We start from the raw sequence: 18,496 nt of genomic DNA, 5'->3' as shown, positions 1-18,496 counted from the left end.
CTAATGTTCAAAGAATCCCCTTCTTCTTGTGTCTTCTAACCAGAGACATGAGATTTTCAGGCAGTACCTGCTGAGTGCTTGGAAAAACAAGCCCCTTACACAAAATTGAGGAATGCACAGATCTCAGTACCACTGGACTAAACAAACTTGTATAAGACACTACCACATAAATCCTTGAAATTTCAGCTCCAGAAATTTTTTGTCATACAAGGCTAATGGATTAATTCTCACTAATTTAAAACAGGATCTTTGGCAAAGCAAATAGTAAAGTCATGTGAGTCAAACCAGATCCTCAGATTTAAAGAAAAGAATTTTGAACTTAATTGTAGTTTATTTCATAACATAAAAGAAGAAAGTATTAAAAAACTAATTTCTAATAGAAAATCAAACTATCTCATTTGAAAGGAGAAATATTGTCATGTTTTTCCATTCCTGCCCTAATTCAGAAAACAGACATCTTCTTTTCTAAAGCATGTGATTCCTCCCAACGTTTCCAGCATGATTAATATATAACATAGCTGGTTCTCAAGATTTGCAACAATGCATTCAAACTTATCTAGTGTCTTGTATGATGAATACAAAAGTTTATGTACTTACAGCAAATTGTATATTTATCATTTGCATTCAGGTTTGTTTTTTTTTTTTTTAATTCTGTGAGTAAAATCCCTGTGCATACTTTAAGGCAAACAAAGCAATTTCAAGGAAAATGAAGAAAAAGAGGCTGGTTGTATTTAAAAGACTATTTTATAGTCAGGAACTTATCACAAATGATTATGAATGTATCAATTACACATTTCTTAGTAAAGAGAAAGGTTGATTAATGCTGATATCCTATGCCTTTCAATTTGATACTGTTTTGATCATTAGTGTTACAGGCTACCTGTAAACAGGGGCAGCAACATGCCTCCAGAGAGGACTGAAAAATACTTCTTGGCTTATGTCACGGGTGTGATACCTCTTGGGGAATGTTGTTTTCAAGCTTACCATAACCAAGGTACTGGCTGATGAAGGGACAATTTAGAGCAATAAATGCCAAGATCAAATTTAGTATTCAGAAGTTTTGGCAAAACAATAAAGAAATCAAGAATTCAATTTATGAAGCATGGGTTAATAATTCTATCTTAAATGGAATTGCTTTGAAAGCCATACTGGAAAAGTAAGTTAACAGCTGAAAAACCTAGAAATTAACACAGAATGCTTTCCTCCCTTCAAGAAATTCTCAATTACTTCAGTGGAACAGGATTAGGCCATTGGCTCTGTAAATGTAGCCATGCAAATGTATTGTCTTCTTGTACTAATATAGATGTCTGGCAATTTCTTTTTGCTGTTACCATGGTTCTAAATATTCTGACGTTTCAGCAGAAAAATAACATTTAAGTGTATGACTGAACACTGGGACATTTTTTGGACATTTAAGGGTTACAATTAACAATGAGGTCAAAATTTCTACTTTAAAAACATTAAACTATGATCTGAAATCTGTAATTCTCATATAAGAAAATTCAGAATGTGTATTAATAAAAAAATATCAAGAAAGCTACTGATTTTGCTTTCTAAGTTTCTAGCCCGAAATTTTTGGTTCCTATTCATCCATTGGCTAGTAAAAATGAGCAACAGGTGGAATCTCCCAACTTACTTGCATCCTTATGTCAAAATACTACAGATGAGTAAGAAAAAGCCCCATTTCTCCCACAGCAAATACTTTTAAGCTCCATTTCATAATAGAAATATTTTCCAGTAAGCAGCTGGGCCACTGAGCAGCTCTTGGGAATACAGGTTCTGTAGAACTCAAGAATCATAAGGACCACAGATTACCTCAAGTTGGAAGGAACTCTTAAGGATGGAGTCCAAACCCCTACTCCTTGCAGGACTACGCAAGAGTAAATCATAAGCCTAAGAGTGTCATCCATATGTTCCTTGAACTCCATACAGGGAGTCAGAAGCTCCACAGAAATAAGACACCATTAGACAGGAGAATTTTGGAATTCAGGATAGTTTATGCAATTTTCAGACAATCTGGAAGGAAATGCTTAACATGGTGAGACCACAGAACTCTGCTTAAGGAATTTCAAGAAGTTGAAACTCAGCTTCCCCCAATTCCTGGCTTTTTTGTGGGTTTTTTTTGAGAGCCCTGGTTCTTTCTTAATTTCCCATATTAATGGTTCAAATACTCAAATCTATAGTACCATTACAAACATATGGAACAAATCAGTGGAGTTCTCATGTCTTTTCATATTTTAGTACCTGTTTTCCCTGCATGTTCAGCGTTTCACTTTTATCAGATTTTTAAAAATATATACAAAATTGAGGAAAAGTAGAAGATGGAGGCAGAAAATAAAATTTGCTATGAAGTAGGAGCACTCCACAACTGATTTAAACACACCAAGACTCATGATGCAAATCTCGCATCATCAATAGCAGACGCAAAGCTTTTAGATACATGACACTGTAATTTCACTTCTAATTTTGCACCAAGTTTATATCAACCTATCAATGGAAATGCCTCAAAATCAGAAGCATTTATACACTAAGAAATTAGTGGCGTGGTGGCTCTGGGAATCTGCAAACCCTGACTGTTTAGTTGTGGTTAGCAACTTGGTGCTGACAAATCTTATGTATTGAAAAAAAGGTGTCAATTTGTATATATATTACCATAAAGGTGCAACTGTGACTCTTACAAAGTACACAAAAAGCAAGCAAATTAGGTAGTGAGATATCCCATTCACACTTCTCTTAACTTCTGAGTACATAAACACAAGTGAGACTTTTGAGTGGTCACAAGATGTGGCTCACTAACCTCTATTAAATTATGAAATCTGTGTAGAGCTCACATTTTTAGGAATCCTCTTGCAATATTGCAATGCAAGGACAGTTTTCTAGACCAAAATATTTATAAAGATAGCTACTTCATAAACTGTAATTCTCAAAAAGCTGCTCTATCTTTTCTTCCCTAGTTCCTGAAGTGATTCACCCAGCATCTGGAAACAAAGACACACGTATTGCTCAGTGGCTTCTGATGTATATTTGCAAAATTAAAAACACCTTTAAAACCAAAAAGGAAGATGCTTTCACTAAGAGTAGAAATACTTATGATTCTGAATACAGAAGACCAATTATAGGAGTCAATCTGAATATAATTCCTGGAAGCATCAGAAGCATACTCTGATATGTGTTATTGGCAGTACTGCTTTGAATCTGATTGTTCTGCTCTTTGAGTAAGCTGCACTTATGACTGCTAAAAAAAAATTAATTTCAAGTTAACCACATTTTACTGAATTTGGCAAGAAGCATGGGCATAGGAAAAGGATGTTCCATGTCAGTTTTTCAAACAGAACACATCCATCACAGTTTTTGCAATATAAAAATTTATTAACTATATCAAATAACATATAAAACAACAAATAAAAAGTGCAGAGTGCATGAGTCATTAACACATGTGCAATCTTGTCATATGCTCATATTTTCCACTGGAGTTGGCTGGAATTAACACTGGCAATCTGTGCTGGCTCTTGGGCAGGTAGGAGGTAAAGGAAGAAGGTATATGGGATGAGACCTGCTTTGCAGGGCAGTCTGTGAAACACAGTGACTGCTGCAGTGAAATGACTGGGTGTTTTATCCCATGCTGCTTTGCAGGGCCTGCATTTGCTAAATCAGGATGCTCAGCCTTCAAGGTAAACTATTCAAGTGTGCCTTTTCTCCAGCATGTTGTGTCGCAAAGGCCAAACAGACCTATGGAAAATATCTACCTTCTCTTTCTTTTCTTCCTTCTAAACATCATCTGCTTCTTCTCAGGCAAGGTCACTGATAAGCAACAACAAAACAAAAAAGGCATAGTTAGATTGGACAGATCATAGATAAAAATCTCCATCCTTTTCCCACTTTTTTTTTTTCCTCATAAGATATGAAATGGATCAGCCTCACTGTGGGCAGTTCAGAAAGTCTGTCATTGATGGCTACTTTAAATTTAGCACCTTTTCAAGACCTTGGATACAGAGGGTGGACTACCACAGGTACCAGTTGCAGAAACATGGCAGTAAGTGACTGAACAGACAGCAATCTGCTCAGAAAGGGCAGAGACCCCTGAGAAAGTTCTTCAGAGCAGCTGGAGTTCACCCAGACACCTTACCAGCCTTTCTGCTATAAGCACTTCTCCAGAGCTGATAAAAGTGAGGCACTAGCATACTGTAAAAGCAGATGTAAAAGAGGCCTTCCTCATTCTCAGCATTTAAAGAATACTTGCTGAAAAATGCTGACAGTGTCCTGAAGATAAAAGGGGATGTTCATGCAAAGATCAACCTAAAAATCCATGAATGGAAATAGATAGCTGCTATTGTTTAATTCAGTGAGCAGCTTCTCTGAGCCAACATCAAAATGGCTCTGTTCCCTGAAATAAAAATTTTAAAAAATGTTGCACTGGGCTTACTCTCAGAAAGCAAGGGGCTGCATGTATGAAGGTTCCACTACATGTACACATTTTATTCACAGAAAACACAGTTTTAGCAAACAATTACAAGTCTACTTTTAAGAATCTTGTTTCCCATCTGTTCTAATGGCATACTAAGGTGTCAGTTTCATTGCCATTGTTTTTGCCCCTGCACGCAAAGAACTGATATTCAGTCACAGAAATTCCACATGCCCACATATATTTATCTATATTTAGCACACATTTATGAATACTGGGTGTGGTGTATTTTATCTTTTGGTTTTGTTTTTACTTAAAATTGACAGTGCATATAGGAGTGTTAAAATAAACTGGCTATTTGAAAGGCATTTTCTTTGTTTCCTGTCCCTTTGTAATCAGACACTACGCTAAGAGAGCGATGAAAGAGCTGAAGGGAAAGAATAAGTTCCTAGAGCTGGGAAAAAAACAGAACAAACTAGCAGAAGTAGCATATAAAAATAAACTTACCTGAGCTTTTTTGTCTTTCCAGCTGGTCCTTGGATTCATGACTTCCCTCCATGTACATCTCTTGACTCCTCTGTGTAATCCTTCTTAACAAGTTTGTTTGTCCATATCCACTTCTCAGGTTCTTTTCCTTCTCTTTTTCAAGATCATATGTCCAAGGGTCACAGAATTCTGATTTTTCTTAGTGTCCAAACTCTGTATGTTGGCTAACAGAACCTCAGTTTTTCCACCAGCAGTTTCCTTTTAATTGAATGTTTGATTCTTTTTCCCTGATGTGACATTGTTACTCATTCCTCTCATCACAACCCTTCCATCTTACACATGCAATGTCCAAAAACCACCTTGGTTCTTGTGAGAATGCTGCAGCCTGGCCTGGGCACACTAACCCTGAGGACTGAAGTATGCTATTTTCCTGGAATATGGAGGTCCAGTAACTCCACACACAGTAAAGACCTTAGCTCAAGTAGATCCAAACATGCAGAGTATTTTAAAAGGTTGAGAAAAACATTTATTCATCACTGGAAGTGATAAGATCTGGAGTTTGATGAAAACTGGAGTTTGAGACTGGGTGCAGGTTGATCACAGCCAAAGGAACAGTGGATTGTGAAATTCTTGAAGAGCAGTAAATCTGTTTCTCTTAGTAAATACATAACATATCAACTGTACAGGCATCTTACCACTGCTGGAACAGACATCTTTTTCTATGTGTGAGGGTATTTTAACTTGACCTGAGTAAACTCTGGGTGTTTCCTAGCAAGATCCGGAATGGACTTTGTGCTTGTACATGCTGAAAAAACACAAGCATTACTTTTTAGTGTCAACTCCCAGCCCAAGGAATCTGTTTTTCTGGATTTTTAATTCAAACCATGCAGCTTAACCAAGACACTGCTGAAACATAATTCTGAATTCATAATAATTTGTGCTAGACATACCAAGAGTATTATAAAGATACAAAGAAAGTATCTGTAGTACACCTCATCATTTTCTATGACATAAGTTCTTCTATGACGTAAGTTCTTTCTATGACATGAGTTCTTCCTAAATATGCACATTCTTCTCTCCCCCCCTTCACTCTCTGATTTAGTCTCAAAAGTGCAGAACTTAATATCCAGCAAAAACAGAACAGATGATTTGGGATACAAGCATCATAAAGTCACCCCAGGACAGCCCCTAAAAAATCTTGAGTATTTGTTCATAGGATATGACAGCCACAATGTATGCAAACAACTAATATATGTTTTAACTATGTTATAAAGATAGTTTCATATTCAAACATGGCCTTTTCCTCTTCGAATGACAGAGGAATTGCTAGTATCTCTGAAAATATTACCAAAACAAATCACTAGTGCTGAAAACTAATACACAGAATTCAACAGTACTGAGGTAGGAGATGTGAAATAAAAGGATGAGCCACTGATTTACAGTATCACAAGAGGCCTGGGAAACCCCTTTCAGTAGTATTCCTTATGTGAGAGAATGCCCTGCTGCAGCACTGAAGAAATGCCAGAACATCTACTCCCTACAGTTTATCCTCAAAACAAACCTTGGAGATCTTTAGAGATCTTCTCTTTCTGCATTTTGACTATTTTATTTGAACTGAGGAACTGTTCAAAAAGTGACAAAGATGGACTAGGTTAAATGCTGTAACATGGTACTTATTCACACTACATTAGGCAGAGGAACACTAAAATTAGGCATAAAAATTTTATTCCCTTGGTAATATCCTGCAGTATTGGCTAGAGACAGAAGGAAAAACGGGGATTTCCCTTGGAAAAATAAAGCAAGCTGTTGATATGAAATATAAACATTGCAGTATTACATCTGCAATAGTATCACTATTTCTATTTGAGGGGACGGGACATGAAGGAGACAACATCACCAGAAAGCCTGGAAAAAAGGAGCCATTCAGTGAGCAGTCTAAAGTCTTTTTGGAATGGTAACTGTACTCTCCATTATGTTCTGCCAATAAACAATATTATTAATAAAAAATCTTGAGAGAGTGAGGAGATGTCCCCTTTTGATTTTACTGGAGCCACATGAGAAATATGTTTGGCCTGCCATCCTATAAAATACTATTACAAGCCTGTTCCAAAGCTCCTCACTGCTCTCTTTTCTTTGGGGTCAGAAGCAGGATCATGCAAAGTAGGAACAAAACAGCAGCCTTTTTAAAACCCCTCATAAAAATATTTTTTCTTAAATTGCTGCTTTGCCCTAATTCACTTTATTACTGCACCAAGCAAGGCACAGGACTTGCCAGATTCAGACTAAACCAGCTTAAGCCATACCAAGTGAACATGTATTTGTTGTATACTATGCCCTTTGTAACCAACTTCCTGATAAAAAATGCCAAGAAGACATGAGGTATGAGAAATGCAGACCTTAAATACTTCACAAAATAACAGACCCCAGTACTGGTTTGGTTGGAAATCTGTGACCTTACAGATGTTTATGTGTTTGCTTGGTGCAAAACTATGATCAACTTGGCTATGACAGACCTTCAAGAAACATAAAATTTATCCTGAAGAAAACTGTTTTCTCAAACCAACTGCCCAGATGCATTAGGCAGGTGGGAGTTTCAGCAAACCAAAGGGTCTACTGGCAGACACAACATTGATTTCCTATTGTTTACAACCTACCAGACAGTTCTATACTGACCTGATTTGATGGTTCTCTCTGGGGCACCCTGCAGCCCTGGCTATTTCCACCACCAAGCTGGCCAGCTTCCTTACTTGGCGACTGTGTTCCACATCTGCAGCTTCAGTGCAAACATGCTGAACCAGTATATACACACTGAAAATCTGATCCGAGATCGGATTTTAAATCCGATCTAATAATAATGTTTACTGTTTTCATGACTAGAAGTATGATCCCTTTAAGGGATCAAAAATTCTATTGTGATTTTTGTCTGTCTCCACATTCAACTCCCTCTCCCCACACAAGATGTTTCCCCTTCATTTCAGTTTCACAACATTTTGCTGCTTTTTCTTCTATGGCTGAAATAGACAGAGTGATTCTAATCAATGCAAAATACTGTGAAGGATTCTAAAGAGATAATCTTTGTCAACAAGCTACAAAAGCTTTGATTTTTTTTCTCCTTGTGACTTTTTAATCTAGGATATGTGGAGAAGACAATGCTATTTGGTCTGCACCCATTTTTACTCCATAGAAATCTGGCTGCACTTCTGTTTAAAACACCACTGATAATCTTATTAGCATTTCTCATTATTCTTATTACGAGAAAGAAAAGGTCAGTAAGTAATCCACAGCCATAAAGTTTTCTGGTACTATACTATCAGGAACTTCACATCTTTACTGAAAGTTGATCATCATGATGCAAACATTTATCAAGCTCAGACAAAGTGATATTAAACTCAGTATTTCCGTGAGGATATTCAGTGCTGCATACCTATTTAATATCAAAGTACTTTTCCACCCCTGACTCTCTCAAAAAAACAATTACTGTTCTCAAAGTTGATCAAGAAATGATTCTAACACAAACAACTTTGTTTTATAAATGTGCTTGGCAATGCACTTAGAAATACCCATGCTCATTTCCCATGGAAATGCTAATGTATGGGAATTATATTTTCATTTTTTTAGGGTCCATATTAAAGCCTGACCAGCACAGACCAGTTTTCAAAACAGTTTCTTTTCTGCCATTCATATAGCAAAGTTTCTATGCCTTGCTAATAGTCTGCCGCATATGTGTAGCATGTATGTGTATATAATCAAAATATTCCTTTGCATATCTTACTCATCTCCTCAACACAAAAATTAAACAAAATAGAAGAGAACAAGAAAAACAGAAACCCTCAAAAATAGTCCTTAACAAATCTGGAGAAATCATATATCTCTGATTATACTGAAGTAGCTCCTCTTCTTTCTTAATTGTCTTTGTCTCCAAACACACAGTTGCTCAATTTTATAATATGTAACATCCAAGACTGTAGAGTAAAACAACAAAGTCATACTATGAACCAAGAACTACTACAATAAAACGGATGCCCTTTTTGAAAATGTGGGCATATAACTGGGTATTTGAATCTAAAACAAAGAAACCGCTGCAAATATTTGGCATTTAACTATTGCCCTTGTTGGTGAAAATGGGGGGGAAAAGGGGGGGGGGGAAGGGGGAGGAAGAATATTCACTCTCCAGAAAGTTCAAGCTGTAAAATACATACAAAATTGAATCTACTATTCAGATCAGATTAAAATATACCTAATTCTACATTTACGCATTGTAATAATTTACTCTTCTCTTTGTTTCACTTGATAAATCAATGTAGTTTTTAGAAAAATATAGTTACTTAGAAAGATCCTGGTTTTTACATAGTCTTGCATCACTCTGTATTTCTAATGTTCAAAGTGTTGTGTTGCCATCTTAATTGTTTTTAAATGTGTCATATTGCAAACAAGTATAAATATATAGTTATCAGGTGACACTACAGCAACCAAGTTTAACCTTATCATTCCAAACTAAATCAACCTTAATAAATCATATGGGGTACCTGCAAATTGCCCAGCAAGGGTTAACTGTTTGTTCCAATATTTGGGGGGCTTTTTTGTTAGGAGAGTGACATGACAAAGACTTCTATTTGTTTGGAAATTTTTCAAAATAAACTATCACCCTGAACTGAAATGGCAATTAAAAAAACAAAAAAGAAAGGGAAAGAAAGGTAAAAACTAAACATCATTTGGAACTGTAGCTGTTGTTCTCCCCAGCAATATACTTAAAGGTAACAAAACCCCCACACCACTCAAATTACAGCAAATAATCTATTAAACTGTTCTACAATAGTCACAAGAACTATGTAAAGACAATTACCAGATAATAATTTCTACTTAACCACAACCTTAAATGCAGTTTCAAAATTAGGTCAGTTAAAATGAAAATCACCATTTTTAAGGAGGTTAGGAATCATTAGAATTGAATAAAAATATTCCTAAATGACTACACAAAAAAAAGCAAACATAACTAAATGTTCAAGTACTCCATATTTTATACACAGCATCAGAATTATATAAGAAATGCTTATCAATGGATGCTCTGTTCAAGAAGTGGAATTCCAGTCTGACTCAGTATTATTATGTGACAAAAAAATATCTAATTCACAGATAGCTTGTTTTTTTTCTTTTTTCTTCTCTCAAAAAAGAAGCCTTTATAAGGACACATATGTAGCACAGATACATAGAGCTGAGAGAATCACTAGCAATTTGTCAATCTGCAACTTGGGCTTTAGCGTTACTGTCGAGTTTGTGTTAAATAAGCATTTTTTCCCCTTTCAACCAAGAAAATGCATACCACACCAATCAAAACTAATCACAGCAGGGCTTTCATTGAAACAGTAGTTGCTAATTTTACAGGTCTGCCCACATTGTTCTAGAAAATAGGAAGCAGAAATCTGACATTTCCAACAGTCATTATTAAAACAACAATCGCTGAGAGCTCGATCCTGTTCTCACTGGAAGCAATGTCAAACTCCCCGTTGACTTCAGGGAGAGCAGGATCGGGCCCGAGCTGCTCAGCCTCCTCCAGCTCTATGCACAGGAGTATGTGTTGAGGAGCTGGGGGGGAAGAAGTACAAGCTATTCCTTTGTTAACTGCCCAAAGAGTTGAACTTTCCATCACTTTGTCAACAACAGCGAAGTGCCCTGCAAGCAACAACGGTGATAAAAGAACATATTTACCTTGAAAGAACAGGAAAGGGAAAGCCGCAGAATTGCAAAACAAAGTAGTCCAAAGGAATTATCTATGCATGCAGTCCAAATGTGCACCTTCAAGTAGGCCACAGTCTGTCAAGCAGTCGTCTCAGCACCAGCCACCCTGCCTTCCATCTTACGAGATTCACCCAGAAAACTGACAAACCTGCTCCACGACAACAAAACTCTCCTAATGCTTTTGAACGCCCACCATTTGTTCTCCATTCATCCAATCAACTTTCCACTGCACATCTTCTCCTGCGACTGAGGCTCAGAGGCAGGATCCCTTCTCATCTGTATGCTAATTATTTTGCCACATGGACAAAAGTAATAATGCTTTCAGACAGGAAACCAACGGGCCTGAAGTCGAAGGCAGAAATTAATAAGTTTCCACCACTGAAGGCTGAGAAGGTGGGCATGCGTGCAGCTCTGTGGCTGATGGATCAGCTGTAACCTCCATTTAAGAGCAGCAGAGAGGCGACGGGCTGGAGGAAGCCTAGGCAGCGTAGCATGCATCAAGCCCTAGTTCCCCTAGAGACCACATTACTGCAGCAGAACAGCATCCGTAGCAGATTGCTGACTTACCCCGCCTGAGCCCGCATCCTTTAAGCAGCGCGGCGCGCATCCATCCCGCCGGCCCCGCGGCGCGGTGCAGTGCCCGGCGCGGCCGCGCAGGCCCGGCCCCCGCGGCGCGGCGGGAGGCGGGCAGGGCTGGGGCCGCGCACCCCGGCCGGGCTCCCCGGCGGCGGGGGGCGCCGCGCCGGCGCTGTGTTCCACCCAATGGAGGGGAACGCCGAAACGCCGCAGCCGCCCGGGAGGGGAGACCGCTAAAAATACTCCCCTGCCGCTGTGCTGGCGTATAATGGTGTCTCCGATAGAGAACTCCCCCCCCACCTTCCCCCCCAAAAAAAAAGAAAAAGAAGTCCCAACAAATAGTCCCAACAATAAATGTATATTGTAAAGAAAATAATGATCGAAACCATCGGTTTTTTCTGCTGGAGTACCTCACCAGGTTAATTCTGCTGAAGCTTTGCTTATATTACCTGTTCACACCATTTTCTCCCCTTTGAAACAAAATAAATTAACTATTTACAGAAGAAAAGATTAGCAACCTTACACCATTAGCTACTTGCGCAGCTCAACTTTATGTGATCAAGAGCCCAAACAGAAACCAGGGCTCATACGCACAAAGGGCCAGCTTTGCATGTACAAACCCTTAGCAGCGTTTCCCCAGCCATTTGACGTGGCTTCTGTGGCTCTCGCTGCCTGCGCTTAGCCAGGGACCGCTTTACTGAACGTGTCACAAAGACAATGACTGCGAAGAGGCACCTCGCCGCCTTCCACGGCGGTGCAGAGGCTTTTCTCTGGCGGTCACCCGCCCGCGGGCAGCGTCCCTAAAGGGCTCGCCCCCAGACTGCCGGATGTCCCTGCGACGGGAGCGGCTTGACAGCGGGGAGTCGCTTCGTTTAAACCCGTCCCCGAAATGTCATTTCGGTAGCAGCGTGACAGGCTGTGATCTTTACGCGGAGGCGGCGGCTCCCCCCTGCCTTGGCACGACTCCGCACGCCCCCGCGGGCTCAGCCCTGCCGTGTCCCGGCCCCTGCCCCGGGCACCGCCGCGCCTCCTGCCGGGTCCCGCCCGCCCCGCGCGTCCATGCCCGCAGGCAGGCTGTTCCGCACGGGAAGGACCCTGGCTAGCGCACGCATACAGCCCACACGCCCTCCCTACACACACGCGCGCCTGCCGGCGTCGTTGCCCTCCTCGTTGCCATTGTGCTGCTGCAGCCCCCTCCTCCCCGCACCCCTCCCTCCCTTCTTCCCTCCCTCCCCCCTCCCTCCCTGCCGCGGCTCGCCCTGCTCCGCGGTGCTCGGTGCGGGCAGCCCCGCGGCTGGCAGGGCACCGCGGGCAGCCCCTGCTGGCCGCGACAGAAGCGGGGGGGTCTGACCCAAAAGTCTGGAGGAACACCCTCCTCAAGCTTGCCCTGGGAGGTAATCCCTCCCGAGCCCGCTCTGCCTGACGTGTGAGCAGCAGACATGTCGGTTGCTGTAGAGGCTGCCATTCCCTCCCCACCCAGCCTTGCCGGGCAGCACTCTGCGCTCGGAAGGGAAGGCGAGGCTCCGCGTACCAGCCCTTGGCGCCCCGAGCCGCCAGAGCAGCTCCACGGCCGCACTCCGATGGCAGGAGAGAGGCTATGGGGAGTGGGGGAAAGTTTTTCACAGGGATTCAGGGGGAAAGCCAGCCTGCTGGGGCAGGGACTAACAATAGCAGAATCCTCACGACATCCACGCTTTTGGTGGAAAACGCAGTGTTTCCCTGAGAAGGCAAAGGAAAAAAAAGGGACTTACGTGTCTCTTCCCCCGCCCCCCCCCCCCCCCCTCCACGCCATCTCCACCTCGCTCGTGGTTTGGGGTTTTTGTTTGGGTTTCTTTTCCTTATTTTTCCTCTGTCATCTCTGATTACATCTCCCTGCACTCGCAGGGCTCCCCCGAGACCGAGGCGCGGAGCCCTCGGGAGCGGCCGGGCCGCAGGTGCGGCCGCGGAGCGCGGAGGGCACCGCGCAGGGCGGGGGCGGGAGGGGGGAGCCGCTCTGCCGGGAGAAAAGCCTCCTCGGTGCGGGGAGGGAGATCTACCATGTTTGTGTCGTAGCAAGGGCATGTCAGTTTGGGTTTTTTCCACACAAATCAACGTAGCCCGAGAAGCACACATGCACACGTGGTGATTAAAGGGCCCCCCTATAAGTGTATAGGGTATCTACACCCCTACAGATGAATCTCAGCATTTTCTAACGTCAGTTTTACATGCAGAACCTTTGGATAATGGTATTTGCATTTGAAAAATCAAGTTGTCTCCCTCTGTTAGAGCTAGCTTCCGTATGTTAGATCCTAGCTAGCATCTAAAAGGATAGTGAAGGCAACTATGTGGTACATGTATCACGGCAGGTGTGGTCAAACTTTTGGAAGGTGATTTCTATGGAAAAAAACCCTCATCATCTTGTCCAGCCTTTGTAGTGGGACAAAGAAAAGAGCCACTGCTTCTCCCACTGAAGGCAAAAAGAGTATTTTCTCTAATCAGGACAAAATGTACATAAATCTTGTACTGGTGAGTGTTAAGGGGGGTGGGGGAGGCCACTGCATAAATTAGAAGCATTTCCAAAAAAAAAGAAAAACAGTCTGGAAAGAAATTTGGGAGACTCGTTATTCATTGGCCTAATTATCCTCCATAAGATACTAGGGAATGGGTTTAATGGTGTGGGTTGGATTCTCCCTCCCCCAGCCTGTGTCTCGTCAGTGTGCATTATCCATGGGGAAAAGGAGATGCAGGTCATGTTTAAGCAGCATTAATGAGAGCACAGTATTTTTCCTGCAGGTTAAGTTGGCCAGGTTAGCAAACTTCAGGTAAAATATGCTTGAAAACCTTCAGTTTCTTTTACTTTTTTGCTAGTTGCGTTTCTAGTGAGTCTTGAAACATTAGACAAACACAGAAAACAGAATTCAAGCATCAGACCCACTACTGTCAATAAGGGAGTACAATTTCAGCTTGACAGGAGTATTACAAGAATATACCCGCTAACGAGCAGCCTTAATTGGCTTGCATATTGTGGCTGTCACTGTTAAAACCTGTTCCTATGCAGTCCTATTTTATGCATCCTTTAAACATATAGTTTTCTAAAGCAGTTAAGGAGACAATACTTTACTCACTGGGCTTTTGATTTTGAGTGAAAAAGAAATGAAAAGAAAAGGAAACAAAAAAAATAGGAAACCCTACTAAGAATATAGTATCAGTGACTGAGAACCTATGTGAAAGTCATAGTAGAAAATAGCAACTGAATTTTTTGGGTTTAGTGCACTTTCTCAGTTTTGAACATAAATTGTTGTTTATCCATAGGTTGCAGTGGCTGCAGATGTTTCACTGACATTTACTACACTTAAATCCTTTAAAATGTAGTGTGTTCTTTAACAGATTACCCTTTATTTCAGCAGGACACTTCCTCTTAAAAGTATTTTGAATTTAGTGGTTTGCAGGAGTTCACTGCTTGTCCTGGCAAATCCTTCACACACTAGAGTTTAATGTGTGGCTTCAGTTTTTCCAGCACAGGGTCATGCTCATAAAGAATACAAATGAAAGAGAAGACGGTTAAAAAAAAAAAAGTTACTGCGCATGTGCAATTCGCTGTTATTAAATGATAACAATGTATCTTCTAGATAATAAAAGTAAAAATACCAAATAGGGCAGAGCCCCAGTGCTACATAAAGTGACTGACTTTAAGGAAGTTTTTCCTAGTCTGATTTAAAACTGCCTAACCTGATAACTTGAATATAAAATAGTGTTGCAACTGAAGACTGCAAAAGTCATTTATATGTATAAGGAGACCTTAGAAAGCTCTTCCAGATCAATTTTAAATCAATAAAATGCTTCCTATTGTCAAACTCTGGAAAATGGGCATTTGCAGAGCAGTTGCAGGAAAGACCCTGGGCACAATAGTGTTGGTGAGAGCAAACATAATTTTTGAGGTGACGAGCTGGAGTGTGCTAGGGAGTTTTGCACAAAAAAAAAAAAAAAAAAAAAAAAACCAAACAAAAAACCCAACAAAACCTAAACAGATAAATTAAAGCATTTCGCCCAAAAAAGCACTTTTTACTAGGATGAAAAAGTCTGGCTAAGTACGACAACACCTGTAATGTCCCTCACCTTCTGTGAGTTAAATTGCACTGCTGCAAATAAGTGCTGTTTAAACTCCACTGCCCCATGGATCGATCCCAGAAAACAGAATGCAGACGAAGACAGCTCTTGGAAGAGAGGAAGAATTTAAATTAATTTAAATTAAGAGACTGGTGCTTTACCACAGCCATCTTCCCGCCACCTAATTAGAAAGCATGAAGCCTCTCCTGCCTTTACCTCCGGGAGTAGTCGCAGGGCACGGGGCCGGTGAGCGTGGACAGCTCCCGGTGAGCCGGACAGCTCCCGGTGAGCCGGACAGCTCCCGGAGAGCCGGACAGCTCTCGGTGAGCCAGACAGCGCCCAGAGAGACGGACAGCTCCTGGTGAGCTGGACAGCGCCCGGAGAGCCGGAGAGCACCCGGAGAGAGGGACAGCGCCCGGAGAGCCGGAGAGCACCCGGAGAGAGGGACAGCGCCCGGAGAGCCGGAGAGCGCCCGGAGAGACGGACAGCTCCCGGAGCGGACAGCTCCCAGTGAGCCGGACAGCTCCTGGAGCAGACAGCTCCCGGTGAGCCGGACAGCTCCCGGAGCGGACAGCTCCCAGTGAGCCGGACAGCTCCCAGTGAGCCGGACAGCTCCCGGAGCGGACAGCTCCCGGTGAGCCGGACAGCTCCTGGAGCAGACAGCTCCCGGTGAGCCGGACAGCTCCCGGTGCTGAAGGAACCACACCGACTCGCCGAGGGGGGCAGCGAATGCTGGGGCTGAATGGCGCTGTCTGCAGAACAATGGCAGCCAACTCCAAATCCTGCTATAATCACATTAATGAGATTAATCAGTGAATTAGCAGCAGTCAAATGTCAGGGTGGTGGGGAGGAATCCAACCAAGCTCGGTAATTAACTTTTGGGGGGCAGGGAAAGGGAATTGACTGCATTATCTGTTAGGCTTTTCCCGAAGTTTAGCAGGTTTTATTCACCAGCCTTGGGAAGATGCTGACAATTCAAGTGGAGGGGGGAGGTGGGGATAAGATGGAGACCTCAACCTTTGTGTGCTATAAGACAGTCTACTAATGCACAGTATCCCATTACTTCCAACTGAAGTCCACTGAGGAAACCAGCACCGTTTCAGACACCCTCCACTCCCTGCAGCTGCCAGAGCTGCACTGGGCTGAGCTCAGAGTGTGAAACTAGTTCTGTGAGCTAACTTCCACCACAGATCCCAACAGGCATGATAAATATGGCGGATGCAAAAAAAGCATTAAATCTTACTCCTCTTTTAAAATGTACAAGGAAGATACTCTTTCTGAAATCAGAGTGATAGGAAAAAAGATTTCCATTTAAACAACTATCAGCGATAGATTATCATAACAAATTAATGCTAGGTCTGTTGCAGAGTGTCTTCTAAAACAAACAAAAGTAAACCCATAAAAAATAGGAAATTTAATAAAGTAATTTAAGGTAAGTCACTTAATGTAGATGAGTCAGATTTCTAGTCTCTAGCTGCCCTCAAGAGAAGTGAAACTTCTCACCACCTGAAATCCAGCACCCGTGACCATTTCTCCATGGCAAATGGGAAATACAAAAAATATTCCCCATAGATTACAAATAAAATCCATAAGTATTTATTTGCAAGAAAGGAAGTACTGCATTTCTCCTTTTCTACCTTTAAAGGAGTATCATCAACCAGGCAAAGCATTTATCATATAAAAAGTCTACTTTTATCCTCACATTACTTCTTCAGAAAAAAAGTAAAGGTTTAAAAAAACCTCCTCTGCCTAGATGAGGCTGTGCACATTGGTCAGAACTCAGAAGAAAATGCCATGCTTCTGTTCAATTGAGTTTAATCTTTGTTAGTGACAATTAAAAGAAACAAACCCGTGTAACACCTCTTCCATAAAACAGTAGGTAGTTTCTTTTTTACTGACATAAGTTGTTTTCCTTTATACTGTTTGTCTACATTTTAGCACTAAATTAATAGGATTAACAGATCTTCACTAAACGTACATTGACTACTTATCACAACTATTTTAAAATTGAAATATATACTGTGATGTTTTCAAAGAGTTAACTGAATTAACCACTCCTTATTTACAAAGCTTCTTCTATTTAAAAAAATGTATTACAGCTATGAAACATTTAAGATAGTGTTGTTTCAAAAATGCCACTCTTATACAAGTGTTCCCCTTAAAAGTACAAATCCATTGTTTTCAAAAGTCATTTTAGTGCAAAATACAGTATCTTACTTTCTTTTATTTAATTGCATTTGGCTGTCATTGAGCATTCCAATCTGTGAAGCTTCTGTCTCAGGCTCTCCATATCAAACAAGTACTGTCCACATGCAGCAAGTTTATATAAACAACAACATGCTTAATGCATGCAACATTATGCAGTCATATACTAAACACATTCTTTAGGATTTTTTTATCAGCTATTCTACAGCCCGATACAATTTCAGCTGCACAGCAGTAATGCTAGGAGAACTTGAAAAGAGCAAACAATGGACATTTAAGTACAAGCTACAGAATAACTACAAAAATCACAATAATCTTCCCAGTTAGCTGCAAGAATCAACCCCCACCCTGCACAAAACACAGCCCACACCTGCACTGTTAACTATTTGCAAGTTAAACATAAGCAAGACATTTCAGCATGGTTAAGAAACGCCCTGGCTTACTACAACTTTGAAAGGATGAGGAGTAAGAAGCATACCACAGAGACCCAGAAAAGGCTGCTTTTTTCTTCATTGAACACTGAAAAGATACCCCATGTTCCATGGAATTAAAAAAAAAATATATATGTATATATATTAAAATACACCCACCAACACTGAGTAAAAAAAAAAAAACAGGGGGGCTTCAAGAAGACTGCAGGGAAAAAGCTCTCACTCTCCTCTTTAGTGTGCAGAAGCTTAGGGGGAAAAAATGTCGCCCTGGCAGGAATGACAAATGCAGTAGGATAGGCTAGCAGGCCTGAGGGATCTGTTTTACTTCCACATACATCCTCTAATGCACGCACTCCCACTCATCCTCTCGAGATGCCTTTTTTTTTTTCCTCCACTTTTTTTTTTTTTTTTTTCACCAGCTCCAAATCCCCGGCATATGACCTTCTGTTAAATAGATAAAAAAAAATTTGCTTATCAGTCATGCAAATGAGGCTGAATTCATTTTCCACAACAGATGGCCTCATAGATAATGATGATGGAAGAGAGAAAATTGAATGTCTCTCACAAGGTGGTC

At 41.2% G+C, this 18,496-nt stretch overlaps 1 protein-coding gene across 18 annotated transcripts in view; it reads right to left on the bottom strand.

The window, feature by feature from the left end:
• Positions 1-18,121, bottom strand: part of MYT1L (myelin transcription factor 1 like) — a 310,285-nt gene extending 292,164 nt beyond the window's left edge. For 16 of the 18 annotated variants that reach the window (XM_059467592.1, XM_059467598.1, XM_059467600.1 and 13 more), the window contains exon 1: positions 11,192-11,311. The gene's annotated coding sequence lies outside the window, so the exon portion shown is untranslated. Of the gene's footprint in view, positions 1-10,594; positions 10,767-11,191; positions 11,312-17,969 lie in introns of those variants that run through there. The other 2 variants (XM_059467593.1, XM_059467594.1) reach the window with 2 other exon arrangements.
• Between the last annotated feature and the right edge of the window lie 375 nt (positions 18,122-18,496).

Source organism: Ammospiza nelsoni, chromosome 3 (genome assembly GCF_027579445.1).
Source record: "Ammospiza nelsoni isolate bAmmNel1 chromosome 3, bAmmNel1.pri, whole genome shotgun sequence".
Classification (NCBI taxonomy): Eukaryota; Metazoa; Chordata; class Aves; order Passeriformes; family Passerellidae; genus Ammospiza; species Ammospiza nelsoni.
The sequence above is the reverse complement of the archived record's forward strand: the minus strand, read 5'-3'. Positions and strand labels throughout refer to the sequence as shown.